The following is a 6,477-nucleotide window of genomic DNA, read 5'->3' on the forward strand; positions in this document are numbered from 1 at the left end:
TTGAACCAAGGTATCTTTCCCTGGATTCTTTTTATTGGACATTTCTATAGAGTTGTTTTAATTGGGACATTTTCTTGACCTAGAACTGTAAACTAGCAACTTATTCAATTCCCCTTTTTAAAACTTATTTCATTTCTGTTATATTGCATTCCAGCAGCTAGCAAACTAGAACACTGGGAAAATAGCATTTTTTTTCAGATGGTTAAAAGCCTTTTATGGGTGGGCCACGGTGGCTCAGCAGGCAGGAATGCTTGCCTGTGATGCCAGAGGACCCGGGTTCAATTCCCGGTGCCTGCCCATGTTAAAAAAAAAAAAAAGCCTTTTGTATCTTCTCACTAAGAGCAAAAAATTATCCAAGAAAATATTGTCATTTTGACAGAGTGAAAACCAAATTCTGGTTTTGCATGAACATACATCTGATAAAAAAACTATTAAAAATTAAAATTTTAGCCAACCTTAACCACAACCAGTAAAATTCACTTCCAGCAAGATTTCTACAACTTTATATTATCCATCCATTTTGTTGTACACATTTCTGTTTCATTTTACAACAGTTATTTTACTTGAGGGGGGAAAGTACTCTCTTTTTCCTTAACAGAAACATTTCCTGCATACTTTACATATTTAAATTACCAAAAAGATCTTGAAATCAATCATCAAGCCAACCTATCAGGGTCTTTCTGAAGATAAAAACTGACCCAGGATGGGACTTTCTAAGAAAGTTGCAGTTATATGGATGAGTTTGTTACACCAACAATGTAATCTCCTTCCCACTTTGTAAGGCCCACCCCTATGTAAATTGGAAATGCAAGGTCAGCCAACAGAAAATTTCCTCATTGTATCCACATTTGCTGTATATAAGCACCTACTGACAACCCCCTCCCTCTACTTTCCAAACAGGATGCTGCCCTATTCATGAATCTTTCAGTAAAACTGGGTGATCCTAAATTGCATGGGTTTTTTTTTCCCTTTAACAGTGGTAATTGTCATTTTCAGTTTTTGCTTTTATGCACATCTTAATTTTCTGCAATATGTATGTCTTATTTGTGTAAGAAAAATAAACTTGTTATGAGGACCAGTTTCATGGATGTGCAACCTGTGCAGTCCTGCAAGTCCTCACACAGAAGGCCCAATACTCTGCTGACACCATCTTGGAATTCTTAATACTTTTACCCTTGAACTTGTGCTTTGCAAGTGCAGTCTGAAGGGCAAAGGGCATGTGCATCCACCAGCCTTGTTCCCATTTGCATGTGGCCTTCACCACTCCCCATGAGCAGAGGATGCTGGTGGGCCTGCAGTGCATGGGCATCTGTGATCCTTCCGGCTATTACAGGTAAGCATGTTCATCTTAAGACCTAGGTGGGTGGGTGCTAAAGCCCAGGAGGCCAGACTTTCCATTCAAACTGTAATTTGCCTCCAACAAAAAAGAAGGTGAAGGCAGGAAGAGGCTCAGTGACTAAAGAACCTGGCCACCCCTCTCTCTTTTGACTTCCTACAGTGGCCATCCTTAAGCAGGGAATGTTGGCATAGAAGGATTGACAAGGTAAGGCAACCACAAACCCTTTTCCTTCCTTACCCAGAGGTAAGTTAGAGAGACAGAATGTTGGGAGAACATGATTCTCTCAAGAAGTGAAGAAAAACAGTTCAGTTCACTTTGTGCAGTGTTTCTACCATTCTGGTAAGAAAAAATGCAGATGCATGTGTGAGCTACCAAATACAAGTTGAGTAGTTTCAGTGATTCCTTTCGTGGGTTAAATGCTCTTCTATTTGTGTTTAAAACAGGCATTGCACATTAAAGATGAACGGTAAAGTTCAGTCTATTAAATTTTTATTTTTTCTTAGAATAGCATTAGATAGTAAAGGAAAATAAAACATCATTAGTCGAAAGAAGGGGCCTGGAAGAAAAGAGAGAGCCTTTGCTGACATCTTTCTCCCCCTGCTTTTTGAACCAGGGGCCTTACATTTTCAGTTGCACTGAGTCCAAACATCATGTAGTGGGGCCTGTGTTCTATAGAGAAAGAAAAAATAGGAAATGGGCAGGGGCAGCAGCAGTGCTTAAGTGGGGGTGGGGGGGGGTGTCTGGCTCTGAGCACAGATTTCACCTCCTTCCTGTACCCTCACCCCCAAATTTTCAAGGAGGCAGGGAGCCTTGAGATTCGTTTGCACTCAATTGGGTTAATCAAGCTGCTGAGCTGGCTTCTGCAGTTGCTTAGACTTTATCACAATGTCTTCTTTGACTTCTGACTTCAGCCTGGATGTGAACTTCAGTGAAGAGAAGGGGCTACTCAGAGCACACTCTCTTGGGGCATCCTGGAGTCATACAAGCATGAAAAAAGCTTATTTTTCTGCTCTTAAAAATAATCAGTCCCTTTCCCACTCTTATATTTCATTTTAAGTCTGAATTAGAAAGGACGAGGGGCTGTGAATCAGTCCTTCCTCATACCCCTTGGAGGGGCCATGTTGGAGAGCAGGGGCCCAGTGAATCTCCAGTGGCACTATCTATGGGAGTTGGGAGGCACAATGTGACTACCCTGCCACGTGACTACACGGGTAGGTTTTGTTATCAGCATGGCTGGGGCATGAGGCCCCTACATAGTGGCTCTGGGATAGGCTAGTATCCTCCCACTGGCATGGCCTCACTGCCAACAGGCTCAGCTTTTCTGACAGGCCTCCGAGCTTCTGGGTTGGTAGAGCCTCTCCAGGACCTGGGAGAGGGGAGGATGCCAACAGAACCCACAAGCTCCTTCTGTCTGTCCCAAAGACCAGAGGGGAGGAAGTAGCCCCTAGAGGGAAAGCCTTGTGTCCAGGGGGTACACTTATGATTGCATTGTTAGAAGTCTGCTTAGGATAGAATCTGATGAAGGCAGGAGGAGAGCATTTGGGACTTGTGGGTCCCATCTAATTGTTGTAATTTTGTTCTTTGGTGCTATAATTTCCACCTACATCCAGCCCAAGAGCAAGTAAACAAAGAATCACAGTAAATTCCTCACTCTCTTTTACAAAGTAGTGATACCCTTACTTAATCCTTTGATCCTTACCTTGAGAAATAGGTTAAATGGGCTCTGAAAAGTGTTCCTTAGATGGGACCCAAGTTACGTAGAAATATGAAATGTAGTCAGTCAATCCCTCAGATGTTGGGGACTTAAGGCATCATCTAATTATAAATTCTTCTTTCATGTAGAAGAGTATTCAGTGATATCCTGCAGTTATCTCCTGTAAACCCTTCTCTTTCTGGAAATATTACATGCATCCTTTTTAGGCTACTTTGTAAAGGTTATGAATAAATACATATTTATTGGTATGTTTATATAGTTATTTATGTATATTTTCACATGTCCTCAGGTATTGATCTAGTGACTGACGTGGGTATTGACAAACCATTTTCATATCTAGAAGTCAATCTACCCCATGGTGTTTGAGCTCATAGGTGTTGTTTTAGTTTGCAAGCTTTGGAAATGTGATATACCAGAACTAAAACAACTTTCAAAAAAGGAATTTACAGTTCTAGTCCTATAAAAATGTCCAAACTAAGGCATCCATGGGTAGATACCTTAATTCAGGGAAGGCCAATGAGAGGTGTTCTTGAATACCTGAGTAGTCATGTGGCTGCCATCTGTTGGCCCTTTGCTCCTGGGTTCCATTGCTTTCAGCCTCAATTTGCTTCTCTGGGGCTGGCTTTCATCTCTCAGCTTTCCTTGACTCTCTCCAGGTTCTGGCTTGCTTAACATCTCATGGCAATATCTTCAGTGCCCCAAATATCTCCAAACATGTCTTTTGTTGTCCTCCTGTCAACATCTGTGTCAGCTCTGCCCTGAAGTTCCCATCAGCTCTGTCATTTCTGAAGTTTCTCCAAAATCTTTCCCCTTTTAAACACTCTAGTAATCTAATCAAGACCCACCTGAGTTACATCTCCATCTAATCAAACGTTTACACCCACAATTGGCACATCAAAATGCAGTATTATAAGATTCCAATGACACATTAAAAGAATTATATACCATGACAAGTGGGGTTTTTGCCAGGAATGCAAAGGTGTTTGAACACAAGAAAATCAATTAATGTAACACAGCACATTAACAGATCAAAAGGTAAAAATTACCTGATCATCACAATTGATGCTGAAGTAGCATGTAACAAAATTCAGCATCCTTTTCTGATAAATTCACTTCAAAAGGTAGGGCTCAGAGGTAACTTCCTCAAAATGATAAAAGGCATACATGAAAAAACCCCATAGCCAGCATCATAGTTAATAATCTGAGACTGAAAACCTTTCCCCTAAGATCAGGAATGGCACAAGGATGCCCTCTGTCACTGCTATTATTCAAAATTGTACTAGAAATTCTAGCTAGAACAATCAGGCAGGGAAAGGAAATTAGGGCATCCAAATCAGAAAGGAAGGAGTAAAACTTCCCTTATTTTCAGATGAAATGGTACTATGCTTGGAAAATCCCAAGAAATCTATAGCAAAGTTACTTGAGTTAATAAATTCAGCAAGGTGGGAGGATGAAAAATTAATGTGCAAAAATCAGTAATGTTTCTATACATAAGCAATGACCTAACTGAGGAGTCAACTAAGGAAAAACATGTCATTCAAAATAGCAAATAAAATAATCAGGTATCTAGGAATGAACTTAACTAGGAATATAAAGGACCTGTACATAGAAACCTACAAAACATTGCTAAAATGAATCAGAGAAGATCTAAATAGGTGGAAAGACATTCTCTGCTCATGGATAGGAAAGTTAAAATATCAGTTCTACCCAAATTGATCTACTCATTTAAAGCAGTACCAATCAGAATTCCAGCAACCTACTTTGAAGACTTGGTAAGCTTAGTTACCAAACTCATTTGGAAGGGAAAAAGACCTCAAATAGAAAAAAAAAATCCTAAAAAAGAAAAACCAAGAGGGAGGATTAACACTTCCTGATTTCAAAGTTTATTACAGCACCACTGTGATCAAAACACCATGGTGCTTTCTCGACCAAAAGGGGGAAGAGTGAAATGAGACAAGGTCTCAACGGCTGAGAGATTCCAAACAGTCGAGAGGTTATCCTGGAGGTTATTCTTACGCATTAAATAGATATCACCTTGTTAGTCAGGATGCAATGGAGAGGCTGGAGGAAACTGCCTCGAAATGTAGAGCTGTGTTCCAGTAGTCATGTTTCTTGAAGATGATTGTATAATGATATAGCTTTCACAATGTGACTGTGTAATGGTGAAAACCTTGTGTCTGATGCTCCTTTTATCTACCTCGTCAACGGACAAGTAGAACATATGGAATAAAAATAAATAATAGGGGGAACAAATGTTGAAATAAATTTAGTTTGAAATGCTAGTAATCAATGAAAGGGAGGGTTATGATATATATGAATTTTTTTCTGTTTTCTTTTTATTTCTTTTTCTGAATTGATGCAAATGTTCTAAGAAATGATCATGATGATGAATATGCAACTATGTGATGATATTGTGAATTTCTGATTATATATGTAGAACAGAATGATCAAAAGTTAAGAATGTTTGCGTTTGGTGTTTTTTGGTATGTAAAAAAAAAAAAAATACCATGATACTGGCACAAAGAAGTGACCAATGGAATTGAATTGAGAGCGCAAAACTGACCATCAAATATATGTTGAACTGATTTTTGACAAGGCCCCGAAAGCCACTAAACTGGGACAAAATAGTTTTTTCAATAAATGGGCTTGGGAGACCTTGATATAAATAACCAAAAGAATGAAAGAGGACCCTTACCTTACACTCTATATGAAATTTAACTCAAAATGGATAAAAGACCTAAATTATAAGAACCAGTACCATAAAACTCCTAGAAGAAAATAAAGAGAAACATCTTCAAGACCTACTAATAGAAGGTAGCTTCCTAAAATTTACACCCCAAACATAACTAATGAAAAAAATAATAAATGGGAACTCCTCAAAACTGAATGCTTTTGTGCCTCAAAACACTTTGTCAAAAAGGTAAAGATGCCCTAAAGAGTGGGAGAAAGATCAAAGGAGATGATGGAGCTATACAGGGAATATAGGGTTTAACAAATGGGTATGATTACTGAATCATTATATTGATATTTCTTTTAGTCTCCAGTGTCTTGGAGCAGCTCGTAGTAAAAACCCAAAATCGTGAAACAGTAACCTATACCAAACTCTGAAATCTGTTCTACAGCTAATTGTTGTGATGTGCTTTGAAATTTATTGCTTTTCTGTATATATGTTATTTTTCACACAAAAGAGAAGGTCGATTGTGATGAGTGAACAACTATATGATGATACTGTGAACCATTGATTGTACACTTTAGATGACTATATGGTATGTGAATATATAATATTTATCAGTAAAATTGCATTAAAATTTTTAAAAAACGCAAAAAGAATGCATAGATTAGTCGAGAAGCTGTTCTGGAGTCTACCTTCATGCAAGCTTTAGCTAGATATTGCAATTACTGTGCTTTGCCAAACCTCAAGCAA

Source organism: Tamandua tetradactyla, chromosome 5, assembly GCF_023851605.1.
Source record: "Tamandua tetradactyla isolate mTamTet1 chromosome 5, mTamTet1.pri, whole genome shotgun sequence".
Lineage (NCBI taxonomy): Eukaryota > Metazoa > Chordata > Mammalia > Pilosa > Myrmecophagidae > Tamandua > Tamandua tetradactyla.